This window comes from Arvicanthis niloticus, unplaced genomic scaffold (assembly GCF_011762505.2).
Source record: "Arvicanthis niloticus isolate mArvNil1 unplaced genomic scaffold, mArvNil1.pat.X pat_scaffold_1277_arrow_ctg1, whole genome shotgun sequence".
Lineage (NCBI taxonomy): Eukaryota > Metazoa > Chordata > Mammalia > Rodentia > Muridae > Arvicanthis > Arvicanthis niloticus.
The window spans coordinates 23,015-38,488 of record NW_023045269.1 but is presented as its reverse complement, the minus strand read 5'-3'; the positions used below and the strand labels follow the sequence as shown (position 1 = coordinate 38,488).

Genomic DNA, 15,474 nt, shown 5'->3' with positions numbered 1-15,474 from the left:
CCCATGGGATAAGAATAGGCAAAAAGCAAGCCTCCTTGTTTTGGGAGGAAGATCTTCATATAGCACCATGCATGGCAGAGGATAATATTTACAGTCCAGACTCATGGAGCAAAGTAGCTTCCCTTATCAAAAACAGAGATAAAAAACCCCCTTGTGAGTTTTTGCCAATCTTAGCTGCAATTCAGCAATGTATAGAACCATCGAAAATAGGACAGACTGAGAACAACACAGCTCCTGGGGCCCCTCAGTCAAATGAACTCAAAGACCAAGGTCCCAAAAATCACATTGTTTCAGACCTTGAGGCCCTTACACAACTAATAAGAGAGATAAAATCCATATACCCACCCCTACCCCCTTATGCCTTGGAGGAAATGAAACCATGTGCTCCTCCTGTCCCTCCCTCCCCCATCCAAAGGCAAGGCTCCATTAAAATACCAAAGGAGCTTTCCCCTGCCTTCCCTCTTACCTCCCAACTAAAGAGAGGTAAGTCCCCTCCCCCTCCTCTTAGCCACAAAAGTAGCAGTCCTTCAAAATCCATAGATAAAACCCAAACTGCTCAAACATTCCCAGTTAATATCCACCCCACTCGAGCTAAACCACTTAACTGGCACCCTATCCAAGCCTCCTACCTAAAAGAACTCAGGCAGGCAGTGAAGGAAGATAGCATTCATGCACCATGGACAAAATCCCTCCTACAGAGCCATATTGCCAACTTAAACACCCCCCAAGATTGGAGAGATATTTGCCGTTCTGCCCTTCCTGATCCAATGTTTCTAGAATGGGAGGTGTACTATCGTGATGAGTGTCTTCAGCAAGTCAGTCAAAACCAGGGAAGGGAAGATGACACTCCATGGGGTTTTAAAAAACTCTTTGGCCAGGAAGATTTCTCTACTGGGGCACAACAGGCAGGTCAGCCAACAGGCTACTATGACCAGGTCCGCCTCTGTGCCATTCAAGCCTGGAATAGGCTTACTCCACCTTCACGGTCACAAGACCCTGCCCACTCCCTGCTCTCCCTTCATCAGAAGCCTGGAGAACCTCTATCTGATTTTATCTTCAGAACTAAAATGAGCTTAGAAAGAAAAATCTCCAACCCCACAGCTAGGGACCTTCTTCTTAAAACCATTGTTTGGGAAGGCATGACTTCCGAATCTAGGCTAGCTTGCCAGGGTCTCCGGGAGGAGCATCACGATAGGTGGATTGTAGCAACCAGAGAAATAGGAACCCCATCAAATCAGGTTGCATCCATAGCTCAGGCATTTGTGGCAGCAATAAAAACAGAAAAAATCTGATTCAAATGTGGGGAGACAAGACATTGGAAAGATGAATGCCCTACAACCTGCCATCTTCCGGGCCGGGAGACCCAGAGAGACCTTGAGCTCGCGAGTCCCCCGCCCCCAAGCCGCCCGCTGCGAGCTGGCCCTGCCATGACTGCCACCGGGCTAATCGGTGCCCGGAGAGAGCGGAGAGGCTGCATGATTGAGGCAGGCGAGGCCACCACCTGTGGCACCACGCTCCCGCAGGCCACGGACCCCGTGCCTAAGAGCCCTGCGGCCAGCAGCACGCCCCAGGCCCTGGCACCAGCCGCGCCCCTCGAGGGGAGCCCCAGCAAAGACGCGGCCCCCGGACCCGCCCTGGCCTATTCAGCTCCCATGGGCAGCGAGGACTCAGAGAAGAAAGTTCTAGCCACCAAAGTCCCTGGCACTGTCAAATGGTTCAATGTCAGAAATGGATATGGATTTATAAACCGAAATGACACCAAAGAAGATGTGTTTGTACACCAGACTGCCATCAAGAAGAATAATCCACGCAAGTATCTGCGCAGTGTGGGGGAGGGAGAAATTGTAGAGTTTGATGTGGTTGCAGGAAAAGGGGGTCCTAAAGCAACAAATGTGACTGGCCCAGATGGAGTTCCAGTAGAAGGGAGCCGCTATGCTGTGCACCGTGGACCTCCCCATAATGCTGGTGAGATTAGACAGATGAAAGATGGAGTCCCCAAGGGAACACAACTCCTGGTCTATCGGAATCCAACCTACCGCCCGAGGATCCACAGGGGACCCGCTCACCCACGCATGAGCCCATATCGTTCCCTACAGGTGGTAGAGCCAGCTACAGGTGGTAGAGCCAGCTCCAAGAGTGTTCTCCCCAGTTATTGCCCACAGTTATTGTTCACAAAACTAGGCAGGCTTCTTTCTGTCTCCCCCCTCTTTCTCCACGTGTTCCTTGTTAGCTTCTTCTAATTTTTAGCTACTGCCTAGTTCAAAAGACTAGGCCCCACTCTTTCTCCATGTGTTCCTGGTCAACTTCTCTACTTTAACTCCTCCTCTTTCTCTCTGTCTGTCTCTCCCTCTCCATGTGCTTTCCAGCTCAAGGACAAGATGGCAGCAACGACCTAGCCTCCACTTTGCCCAAGCCCCAGCTCCACAGAGATGGCTCCTTCACAGACAACAGCTGTCTTTCAAGTCACAGTGCCTACTGTGACCCTCCTAAGACTCCTTCCTTAGGTGAGAGATTCATATAGCCTTTCACTCTCTGACTCTTAGCTGTCCTATCAAGCCTAGGTGTCTCTCCCTATAAACTTCAAGTTAGCTTTTTGATCCTTCTCTACAATTAAAATTTCTAATAAAAAGAAAGGTGGAATACAGGTCCTCTCTGCCAGAGCAACCAGACGCCACATTGCAGAGCAAGGCCCCTCCCCACTGCTTCTAAACCCGCCATTACTGCTCCTCCCCAACAGGAGGACCTGCAACAAACGTTCCTGTTTTTCAACCAAAATTTTTAAACGTTTCCTTTTCTTCCTAACAGGAACATCTAGAACAACAATGCTTGTGTTTTTTCAACCAAAAATTTGTTATTTTTTCTATTTTAATGCTGCCTTATCTCTCTAATACTCGTGATAGATGTCCAACATTATTTTTCAACCTATATAATTTCTTCAAGGTTTAAAAGCCATCTAATTTCCTTCCACAGTTAAGTCAACGTGCTGATCACCATTTCTTGAGTCTTAATTAACAACTAATTTCTTTTACAGGCAAACTGTTGCTGCCAATCCCAGATACAAAATTAACATTGTTTTTCTCCCTCAGCCATCCAAAAACAGACTCAAAGATACCTTCCAAGACTAAACTTTCCTCAAACACCTTTGCTTTTCCAGGACCTTAAAGACAGGCCATAAGGTGCTTGTTCCCAAGCAATGTAATGCTCCATATCCAGCCTACAGACATCTCCCTTCCGGAGATGCTGCTTCCCTGCTGTGATTATCCTACAGGTATACCCACAGATCCAACAGAGTCCACACCATCATCTGGAACCTGCCTGAGATGCCAAGCTGCTTCCTCCCAGCCACCTCATCTGACTGCAGACTCCAGAGACACACTGAGATCCAGTGACAGTGCCACCTCCTGGAACCTGACAACTTGCCTTCTTCCAGCCATCTCATCTGACTAAAAACCCCAGAACATGCTGAGATCCAGAGACCCACATCAGGCTCCAGAGATACACTCCAGAACCCAGAGATGCTCACTACAGAAGACAGATCCAGACCTTCCAGCTACAAATGAACTCTTTTGCCAAAGTCACATAGCTAAAGTTACATGTTAGTGAGGAAAACATAATGTCTATTTAGATTAATCAGATGTCATTACCCTCAAACTGTACAACCTGTATTTAATTGTTTCAATGATTCCCTGCCTTCCAAACCCTACCCTCAATTCCCACTATTTTTGATTTAGTTATGCTACACCCTCTGGCCTTCATAGTGTTTTCTGTTGACCACCTCATCCAAAATTTTCACAAAAAACAGTGAGATGTTGGGCCGTGAAGAGATGGTTTGGACATAGCCTGGTTGAACAGGCTTTAAACCCCGGAGACCCTTTTAGGGATGGTAGGATGTTTAGCCCTGTTCCTAGGCCCACTTCCACGTGGTCCACATCTCTCATTAACACAGAGGTGCCCCTCCTTTTAGGAAAGAAAAAAGGGTGGGATGTTGGGCCTAACACAAGGTCTAATCTCCATTTCACCTCCACCCTTCAGTCATGTACACAGGTGGAGGGCGTGAACAGGCCATAGAGAGATTTAAATACTAATGAGGTACCTGAAGGCCAGAGGTGGAGCCGATTAAACATTCCTCTCCAACCCCTCCCCTCTTTTCCCCTCCCCTTTTAACTCAGGTCGATCTTGAGTTTGAGGGGGTATGCATCCAGATCCATCCACGATCCATCATGTGAATAAAACAGTTTTGGAAACCCAAGGGCTTCCTCGTGTGTTGGGGCTGCACCGCTATGAGGAACCGTGAGGAGCCAGGGAGAGGCCTTTAGTTAATGAACAGCCGGGCCCAACTTCCAGCTGGAGAAACCCAGAGTGTTCCCAGCCGACTACTCACAGCATGGCAGGAGGAACCGCAGGATCCCCAAGCCATTTTTTTCCCCAACAGAAGGGCATACAGATAGAGCAGAAGATTGAAGGACATCCAGAGAGAGAAGAGGACAGAAGAGCAACCGGAGAGAGGAAAAGACAGAAAGGAATCCAAAGAGAGGAGAGGACAGAAGGACATCCAGTGAGAGGAGAGAACAGAAGGGCATCCAAAGAGAGGAGAAGACAGAAAGGAATCTAGAGTGAGGAGAGAATGGTAGGGCATCCAGAGAGAGGAGAAGACAGAAGGGCATCCAGAGAGAGGAGAGTACAGAAGGGCATCCAGAGAGAGGAGAAGACACTAAAAGAATCCAAAGAGAGGAGAGAATAGAAGGGCATCCAGAGAGAGGATAAGACAGAAGGACATCCAGAGAAAGGAGAGGACAGAATGGCATCCAGAGAGAGGAGAAGACAGAAGGGAATCTAGAGTGTGGAGAGAATAGTAAGGCATCCAGAGAGAGGAGAAGACAGAAGGGCATCAGAAGAGAGGAGAAGACAGAAGGGCATCCAGAGAGAGGAGATTTCAGAAGGGCATCCAGAGAGAGGAGAAGACAATAAGGGAATCCAGAGAGAGGAGAAGACAGAAGGGCATCCAGAGAGAGGAGAAGACAGAAGGGCATCCAGAGAAAGGAGAGGTCAAAATGGCATCCAGAGAAAGGAGAAGAAAGAAGGAAATCCAGAAAGAGGAGAGAACTGAAGGACATCCAGAGAGAGAAGAGAGCAGAAGGGCATCGGGAGAGAGGAGAAGACAGAAGGGCATCGGGAGAGAGGAGAAGACAAGGTCATCCAGAAAGAGGAGAAGACAGAAGGGCATCGGGAGATAGGAGAAGACAGAAGGGCATCCAGAGAGAGGAGAGCAAAGAAGGGCATCCACATAAAATAGTACAGAAGGCCATACAGAGAGAGGAGAAGACAGAAGGGCATCTATATAGAGGAGAGAACAGAAGGGCATCCAGAAAGAAGAGAGAACAGAAGGGCATCCAGAGAAGCGGAAGACAGTAGGGCATCCAGAGAGAGGAGAGAACAGAAGAACATTCGGAGAGAGGAGAAATCAGAAAAGCATCGGAAGAGAGGAAAGGACATAAGGTCATCCAGAGAGAGGAGATGACAGAAGGGCATTCAGAGAGCGGAAAAAAAAATAGGGAATGCAGAGAAAGGAGACAACAGAAGTGCATCCTGAGAGAGGGGACGACAGATGGATATGCGGAGATAGGAGAGAAGAGAAGCGCATCCAGAAACATGACAGAACAGAAGGGCATCAAGAGAGAGGTGAAGACAGGAGGGAATCCAGAGAGAGGAGAGGACAGAAGGACATCCAGAGAGAAGAGAGAACACAAGGGCATCCAGAAATGGGAGAAGACAGGATGGCATCCAGAAAGAGGAGAGGATAGAACGGCATCCAGAGACAGGAGAAGACAGAAGGAAATCCAAAGAGAGGAGAGACCAGAATGGCATCCAGGGAGAGGAGAGAGTAGAATGGTATCCAGAAAGAGGAGAAGACAGAAAGGCATCTGGAGAGAGGAGAGAACAGGAGAGCATCCAGAGAGAGGAGAAGACAGAAGGGCATCGGCAGATAGGAGAAGACAGAAGGGCATCCAGAAAGAGGAGAGCAAAGAAGGGCATTGAGAGAGAGAGAGGAGAAGATAGAAGGGCATCTGGAGAGAGGAGAGAACAGAAGGGCATCAAGAAAAAGGAGAAAACAGAAGGGCATCAAGAGAAAGGAGAAGACAGAAAGGAATCCAGATAGATTAGAGAATAGAAAGGCATGAAGAAAGAGGAGAAGACAGTAGGGCATCCGGAGAGTGGGGAGAACATATGGGCATCGAGAGAGAGAAGAAGACAGAAGGGCATCTGGAGATAGGAGATGACAGAAGGGCATCCAGAGAGAGGAAAAGAAAAATAGGGAATCCACAAAGAGGAGAGAACAGAAGTGCATCCAGAGAGAGGAGAAGACAGAAGGGTATCCAGAGAGAGGAGAGGATAGAACGGCATCCAGAGAGAGGAGAAAACAGAATGGAATCCAGAGAGAGGAGAGAAGAGAAGGGCATCCAGAGAGAGGATTGAGGGGAAGGGCATTGAGAAATAGAGGAGAAGATAGAAGGGCATCCGGCAAGAGGAGAGAACAGAAGGGCATCCAGAAAGAGGAGAGAACAGAAGGTCATCAAGAGAAAGAAGGCAGAAGGGAATAATGAAAGATTAGAGAACAGAAGGGCATCCTGAGAGAGGAGAGAGTAGAAGGGAATCCAGAGAGAGGAGAAGACAGAAGGGCATCTGGAGAGAGGAGAGGATAGAATGGCATCCAAAGAGGGGAAAAGGCAGAAGGGCATCCAGAAAGAGGAGTCCACAGAAAGGATTCGGGAGCTAGGAGAAGACAGAAGAGCATCCAGAGATAAGAGAGCAAAGAAGGGCATCCACATAAAATAGTACAGAAGGCCATACAGAGAGAGGAGAATACAGAAGGGCATCTAGATAGAGTAGAGAACAGAAGGGCATCCAGAAAGTGGAGAGATCAGAAGGGCATCCAGAGAAAGAGAAGACAGAAGAGAATCCAGAGAGTGGAGAGAACAGAAGGGCATTCAGAGAGTGGAGAGAACAGAAGGGCATCTGGAGAGAGGAGAAGACAAAAATTAATCCAGAGAGAGGAGATGGCAGAAGGGCATGCAGAGAGAGGAAAAGAAATATAGGGAATGCAGAGAGAGGAGAGAACAGAAGTGCATCCTGAGAGAGGAGATGACAGAAAGGTATGGGGAGAGAGGAGAGAACAGAAGAGCATTCAGAAAGAGGAGAGAACAGAAGGGCATCAAGAGAGAGGAGAAGACAGTAGTGAATCCTGAGAGAGGAGAGTACATAAGGACATCCAGAGAGAGGTGACAATACAAAGGCATCCAGAGAGAGGAGAAGACAGAAGGGTATCCCGACAGAGGGGACAATAGAACGGCTTCCAGAAAGAGGAGAAGACAGAAGGAAATCCATAGAGAGCAGAGAACAGAAGGGCATCCAGAGAAAGGAGAGACCAGAAGGTCATCCAGGGAGAGGAGAAGACAGAAAGACATCCGGAGAGAAGAGAGAACAGAAGGGCATCCAGAAAGAGGAGAGAACAGAAGGGCATCAAGAGAGAAAAGAAGACAGAAGGGAATCCAAAGAGAGGAGAGAACTGAAGGGCAACCAGAGAGAGGAGAGATTAGAAGGGCATCCAGATAGAGGAGAAGACAGTAGGGCATCCGGAGAGAGGAGAGAAGAGAATGGCATCCAGAGAGAGGAGAGGGCAGAAGGGCATCCAGAGAGAGAAGAAAAAAAGGGAATCCAGAGAGAGGAGAGATAGAAGGGCATCCAGAGATAGGAGAGAGCAGAAGGGCATCCAGAGAGAGGAGAAGACAGTAGGGCATCCAGAAAGAGGAGAAGACAGAATGGCATCGGGAGATAGGAGAAGTCAGAAGGGCATCAAGAGAGACAAGAGCAAAAAGAGCAACCACATATAATAGTACAGAAGGCCATACAGAGAGAGGAGAAGACAATAGGGCATGTAGATAGATTAGAGAACAGAAGCGCCTCCAAAAAAAGGAGAGAACAGAAGGGCATCCAGAGAAGAAGAAGAAGACAGAAGTGAATTCAGAGAGAGGAGAGAAGAGAAGGGCATTCGGAGAGAGGAGAGAACAGAAGGGCATGGGAAAAGACATAGGTCATCCTCACAGAATGGCATCCAGTGAGAGGAGATAACAGAAGGGCATCCAATGTTAGGGGAGAACAGAAGGAAATCCAGAGTGAGGAGAGAACAGAAACGCATCCTGAGAGAGGGCTAGACAGAAGGGCATACAAAGTGAGGACAGAACAGAAGGGCATCTGTAGAGTGAAAAATTATAAAGGCCATTTTTTGAAATATGTGTAGATTTTTCGCCTTACAGAACACAGAACTGAAAATAAGATTTCAGGCCTTCACATTTCAGGTGAAGGACACTTGCTGGATTACTTCCTTCAAGCCTTGCCCAAGGCAGGAAGACACATTCCTGACCACAGATAAAAGATGCTGCCACCTAGGTGGGGCTATAGCAGGAAGAAGCAAATATAGTTAATCTGAAATAGTTGGTAAATGGCAGGATAGGACACAATAGCATGGTAAAACCACATTTTTGTGAAGAATGAGTGTGCAGAGTGATTTCACATGACTCTAGATCATTTGGGCTAGATTCCTCTGAAATGTTCCACTGTTATTGGTTACACCTCCCTTGGTCTTCCCAGTGCTATGTTAAAAATTTGTAAAACAAACAATCATGTGGAACCACGTGAAAATGCAACCATTCATGTGTAATCATGCAAAAATGTAACCATTCCTGTGTAAGTGGGCGAAAATGCAACCATTCATGTGTAAGCGTGCAAAATGCCTTCTTTTCCACACCCTATGCTATAAAAGACCCTTTAACCCACCACTTGGGGTCAAAAACCTCTCAGGTATCCTGAGAGAGGAAAGTACAGAAGGCCTTCATGGAGAGAAGAGAATAGCAGGGCATCCAGAGAGGACAGAAGGGCATCTAGAGAGAGCAGAGAACAGAAGGGCATCCAGAAAGAGGAGAAAACAGAAGGGCATCAGGAGATAGGAGAAGACAGAAGGGCATCCAGAGAGAGGAGAGGAAAGAAGGGCATCCGCATAAAATAGTACAGCAGGCCATACAGAAAGAGGAGAAAACAGAAGGGCATTTAGATAGAGGAGAGAACAGAAGGGCATCCAGAAAGAGGAGAGAACAGAAGGGCATCCAGAAAGAGGAGAAAACAGAAAGGCATCTAGAGAATGAGAATACAGAAGGGAATGCAGAGAGAGGAGAGAACAGAAGGGCATTCGGAGAGAGGAGAGGACAAAAGGGCATTGGGAGAGAGGAGAAGACAGAAGGTCATCCAGAGGGAGGAGAGCAAAAAAGGGCATCCACATAAAAAAGTAACGAAGGCCATACAGAGAGAGGAGAAGACACAAGGTCATCTAGATAGAGGAGAGAACAGTAGGGCATCGAGAAAGAGGAGAAAAGAGAAGGGCATCCAGAGAAGAAGAAGACAGAAGCGAATACAGAGAGAGGAAAGAACAGAAGGGCATTCGGAGAGAGGAGAGACCAGAAGTGCATTGGGAGAGAGGAGAAGACAGAAAGTCATTTAGAGAGAGAAGAGCAAAGAAGGGCATCCACATAAAATAGTATAGAAGGCCATACATAGATAGGAGAAGACAGAAGGTCATCCAGAGAGAGGAAAAGAAAGAAGGGCATCCAGAGAGAGGAGAAGAAAGTAGGCATCCCCCTCCTCCAGTCTGAGGCCTGCGGATGAGTGCACCCAGGTGTCCCCCAGACACATTCTGGAGGATCCATAGAACCCATAGCCAGCGCTAGCACACTCCTTCCGCCACTCGCCCCTCCTCCAGTCTGAGGCCTGCGGGTGAGTGCACCCCGGAGTCCCCCAGACACATTCTGGGGGATCCATAGAACCCATAGCCAGTGCTAGCACGCCCCTTCCACCGCTCGCCCCTCCTCCAGTCTGAGGCCTGCGGGTGAGTGCACCCCGGAGTCCCCCAGACACATTCTGGGGGATCCATAGAACCCATAGCCAGTGCTAGCACGCCCCTTCCACCGCTCGCCCCTCCTCCAGTCTGAGGCCTGCGGGTGAGTGCACCCCGGATTCCGCCAGACATATTCGGGGGGATCCACAGATCCCACAACCAGCTTTAAGTAGGAAAACCCACATACTATCCTGAGCTCATAGCTGGGCGCCCTGAGTGCTCAGAACCCAGCAGATACCCCTCCCTGCCCCCCTTCCCCCGCGCCCCTGCCGGCTAGCACCCCTTTTCTGCCCATCTCCTGGGTCTGAGTCCCGGACCAGACCTCTACCAGGTCTGCAGTTGTGTGGACCCCGGTCACCGCCTGAGACATACTAGAAGGTCCGCTCAACCCAGAGCCACAGAGGAACAACTGAACTCAGAGTGCCAGACAACATACCCTGAGATATCCAAGAGGAGACACTGCACCCAGAACAGCAGACATCTAGCTGGACTGCTACATAGGAGGCACCATATCCTGAGGCATCCTAGAGATACCACTGTAATCAGGGCAGCTGGAAAAAATCACAAAGACATCTGGACTCCTAGAAGACCAAACACAAGCGAGACAACTGGAAAGACAGGCTTCAATCAGAGACAGAAGTACAGGTAGCACTAGAATTAACCAGATGGCAAAAGGCAGGCACAAGAACGTAAGCAACAGAAATCAAAGTTACATGGCAACATCAGAACCCAGTTCCCCCATCATAGCAAGCCCTGAACACCCCATCACACCAGAAAAGCAGGATTAAGAATTAAAATCACTTCTCATGATGATGATAGAGGACTTTAAGAAAGACATAAATAACACTCTCAAAGAACAGATAGAAACCCTTAGAGAGGAAACACAAAAATCCCTTAAGGAATTGCAAGAAAATGCAACCAAACAGGAGAAGGAATTAAACAAAACCATGCAGGATCTAAAAATGGAATTAGAAACAATAAAGAAATCACAAAGGGAGAACACTCTGGAGATAGAAAACTTAAAAAAATGATCAGGAGTCATAGACACAAGTATTACCAACAGAATACAAGAGATGGAAGAGAGAATCTCATGTGCAGAAGATATCATGGAAAACATTGACACAACTGTCAAAGAAAATGCAAAATACAAAAAGCTACTAACCCAAAATGTACAAGAAATCCAAGACACAATGAGAAGGCCAAACCTAAGGATAATAGGAATAGATGAGGGGGAAGACTCCCAACTTAAAGGACCAGTAAATATCCTCAACAAAATTATAGAGGAAAACTTCCCTAACCTAAAGAAAGAGATGTCCATAAATATACAAGAAGCCTACAGAACTCCAAATAGTTTAGACCAGAAAAGAAATACTTCCCTCCACATAATAGTCAAAACATCAAATGTACAAAACAAAGAAAAAATACTAAAAGCAGTAAGGGGAAAAGGCAAAGTAACATATAAAGGCAGACCTATAAGAATTACATCAGACTTCTCACCAGAGACCATAAAAGCCAGAAGATCCTGGACCGATATCATACAGACCCCAAAAGAACATCAATGTCAGCCCAGACTACTATACCCAGCAAAACTGTCAATCATTATTGATGGAGAAACCAAAATATTCCATGACAAATCCAAATTTACACAGTATCTCAACACAAACCCAGCACTTCAAAGGATAATTGGTGGAAAACTCCATCACAAGGAGGGAAACTACAACCTAGAAAAAGCAGGAAAGTAATCTTCCAAAAACCGTAAAAGAAGGTAGCTACACAAACATATCTCCAATGCCAATAACAAAAATAACAGGAAACAACACTCATTTTTCCTTAATATCTCTTAATATCAATGGACTCAATTCTCCAGTAAAAAGACATAGACTATCAGACTGGATACGTAAACAGGACCCAACAATTTGCTGCATTCAGGAAACGCACCTCTGTGGAAAGGACAGACACTACCTCAGAGTAAAAGGTTGGAAAACAATCTGCCAAGCAAATGGTCCCAAGAAACAAGCTGGAGTAGCGATTCTAATATCAAATAAAATCAGTTTTCAACCAGAAGTAATCAAAAAAGTTAAAAAGGACACTTCATATTCATGAAAGGAAAAATGTACCAAGAGGAACTTGCAATTCTCAACATCTATGCCCCAAATGTAAGGGCACCCACATACATAAAAGACACTTTACTAAAACTTAAAGCATACATTGCACCCTACACAATAATAGTGGGAGATTTCAACACCCCACTCTCAGCTATGGACAGATCATGGAAACAGAAACTAAATCGAGACACAATGAAACTAACAGAAGTTATGAACCAATTGGACTTAACTGACATCTATAGAACATTTCATCCTAAAACAAAAGAATATACCTTCTTCTCAGCACCTCATGGTACCTTCTCGAAAATAGACTATATAATTGGTCACAAAACAGGCCTCAACAGATACAAAAAGATTGAAATAATCCCCAGTACCTTATCAGACCACCGTGGATTAAGACTTGTCTTTGACATGGACAAAAACATCAGAAAACCGACATACACTTGGCAACTGAACAATGCTCTACTCAATGATAACTTGGTCAAGGAAGAAATTAAGAAAGAAATTAAAGACTTTTTAGATTTAAATGAAAATGAGGACACATCATATCAAAACATGTGGGACTCATTGAAAGCAGTACTAAGAGGAAAAATCATAGCTCTAAGTGCTCACAAAAAGAAAGTGGAAAGAGCATACATCAACAACTTGACAGCAAACCTGAAAGCATTAGAACAAAAAGAAGCTAGTATACCCAAGAGGAGTAGATGGCAGGAAATAATCAAACTCAGGGCTGAAATCAACCAAGTTGAAACAAAAAGAACTATACAAAATATCAACAAAACCAGGAGCTGGTTCTTTGAGAAAATCAACAAGATAGACAAACCCTTAGCCAGACTAACCAAAGGGTGCAAAGACAGCATTCAAATTAATAAAATCAGAACTGAAAAGGGAGACATAACAACAGAAACAGAGGAAATTAAAAAAATTATCAGATCCTACTACAAAGGCCTATACTCAACAAAATTGGAAAATCTGGAGGAAATGGACAATTTTCTAGATAGATACCAGGTACCAAAGTTAAACGAGGAGCAGATAAACCACCTAAACAGTCCCATAACGCCTAAAGAAATAGACACAGTCATTAAAAATCTTCCCACCAAAAAATGTCCGGGGCCAGATGGTTTCAGTGCAGAATTCTTTCAGACCTTCAAGGAAGACCTAATACCAATCCTCTTCAAGTTATTCCATCGAATAGAAACAGAAGGAACACTACCCAATTCATTCTATGAAGCTACCATTACACTCATACCTAAACCACAGAAAGACCCAACAAAGAAAGAGAACTACAGACCAATCTCTCTTATGAATATTGATGCAAAAATACTCAATAAAATTCTCGCAAACCGAATCCAACAACACATCAAAACAATTATCCATCAAGATCAAGTAGGCTTTATCCCAGGAATGCAGGGATGGTTCAATATTCGGAAATCCATCAATGTAATCCACTACATAAATAAACTCAGAGAGAAAAACCACATGGTCATATCACTAGATGCTGAGAAAGCATTTGACAAAATTCAACATCCCTTCATGTTAAAAGTCTTGGAAAGATCAGGAATACAAGGCCCATATCTAAACATAGTAAAAGCAATATACAGCAAGCCAGTAGCCAACATCAAACTAAATGGAGAGAAACTTGAAGCAATCCCACTAAGATCAGGGACTAGGCAAGGCTGCCCACTCTCACCTTACCTATTCAATATAGTACTGGAAGTCTTAGCTAGAGCAATTAGACAACAAAAGGAAGTCAAAGGGATACAGATAGGAAAGGAAGAAGTCAAAATTTCACTATTTGCAGATGACATGATAGTATACTTAAGTGAACCTAAAACTTCCACCAGAGAACTCCTAAACCTGATAAACAACTTTAGCAATGTGGCTGGATATAAAATCAACTCAAACAAATCAGTAGCCTTCCTCTACTCAAAGGATAAACAGGCAGAGAAAGAAATCAGGGAAATGACACCCTTCACAATAGCCACGAATAAAATAAATTATCTTGGAGTGAATCTAACAAAGCAAGTGAAAGATCTGTATGACAAGAACTTCAAGTCTCTCAAGAAAGAAATTGAAGAACATCTCAGAAGATGGAAAGATCTCCCATGCTCCTGGATTGGCAAGATTAATTTAGTAAAAATGGCTATCCTGCCAAAAGCAATCTACAGATTCAATGCAATACCCATCAAAATTCCAAATCAATTCTTCATAGAGATAGAAAGAGCAATTTACAAATTCATTTGGAATAACAAAAAACCTAGGATAGCGAGAACTATTCTCAACAATAAAAGAACCTCTGGAGGAATCACCATTCCGGACCTCAAACTGTACTACAGAGCAGTAGTGATAAAAACTGCTTGGTATTGGTACAGAGACAGAAAGGATGATCAATGGAACAGAATTGAAGACCCAGAAATGAACCCGCATACCTATGGTCACTTGATATTTGACAAGGGAGCTAAATTCATCCAGTGGAAAAAGGACAGCATTTTCAACAAGTGGTGCTGGCTCAACTGGAGGTCAACATGTAGAAGAATGCAAATTAATCCATTCTTATCTCCTTGCACAAAGCTCAACTCCAAGTGGATAAAGGACCTTCACATAAAGCCAGGTACACTGAAAATATTAGAAGAGAAGTTGGGGAAGACCCTTGAATACCTAGGCACAGGGGAAAAGTTCCTGAACAGAACACCAATGGCTTATGCTCTAAGATCAAGAATCGACAAATGGGACCTCATCAAATTGCAAAGCTTCTGTAAGGCAAAGGACACTGTCAACAAGACAAAACGGCAACCAACAGATTGGGAAAAGATCATTACCAATCCTACATCTGATAGGGGGCTAATATCTAATATTTACAAAGAACTCAAGAAATTAGACGCCAAACAACAAAATAACCCCATTAAAAAATGGGGTACAGAGCTAAACAAAGAATTCTCAACTGAGGAAACTCGAATGGTCGAGAAGCACCTTAAGAAATGCTCAACAACCTTAGTCATCAGGGAAATGCAAATCAAAACAACACTGAGATACCACCTCACACCAGTCAGAATGGCTAAGATCAAAAACTCAGGTGATAGTAGATGCTGGCGAGGATGTGAAGAAAGAGGAATACTCCTGCATTGTTGGTGGGGTTGCAAGCTGGTACAACCACTTTGGAAGTCAGTCTGGCGGTTCCTCAGAAAATTGGACATAGCACTACCTGAGGACCCAGCTATACCACTTCTGGGTATATACCCAGAAAATGCCTCAACAAATAACAAAGCCATATGCTCCACTATGTTCATAGCAGCCCTATTTATAATAGCCAGAAGCTGGAAAGAACCCAGATGCCCTTCAACAGAGGAATGGATACAAAGAATGTGGTACATTTACACAATGGAATATTACTCAGCTATTAAAAATAATGAATTCGAGAAATTCTTA

General features: G+C 45.1%; 1 pseudogene; it reads left to right on the top strand.

Annotated features, from left to right (window-relative positions):
- The first annotated feature begins 1,475 nt into the window (after positions 1-1,475).
- LOC117701536 (Y-box-binding protein 3 pseudogene) lies at positions 1,476-2,118 on the top strand (annotated as a pseudogene).
- Positions 2,119-15,474: the final 13,356 nt, after the last annotated feature.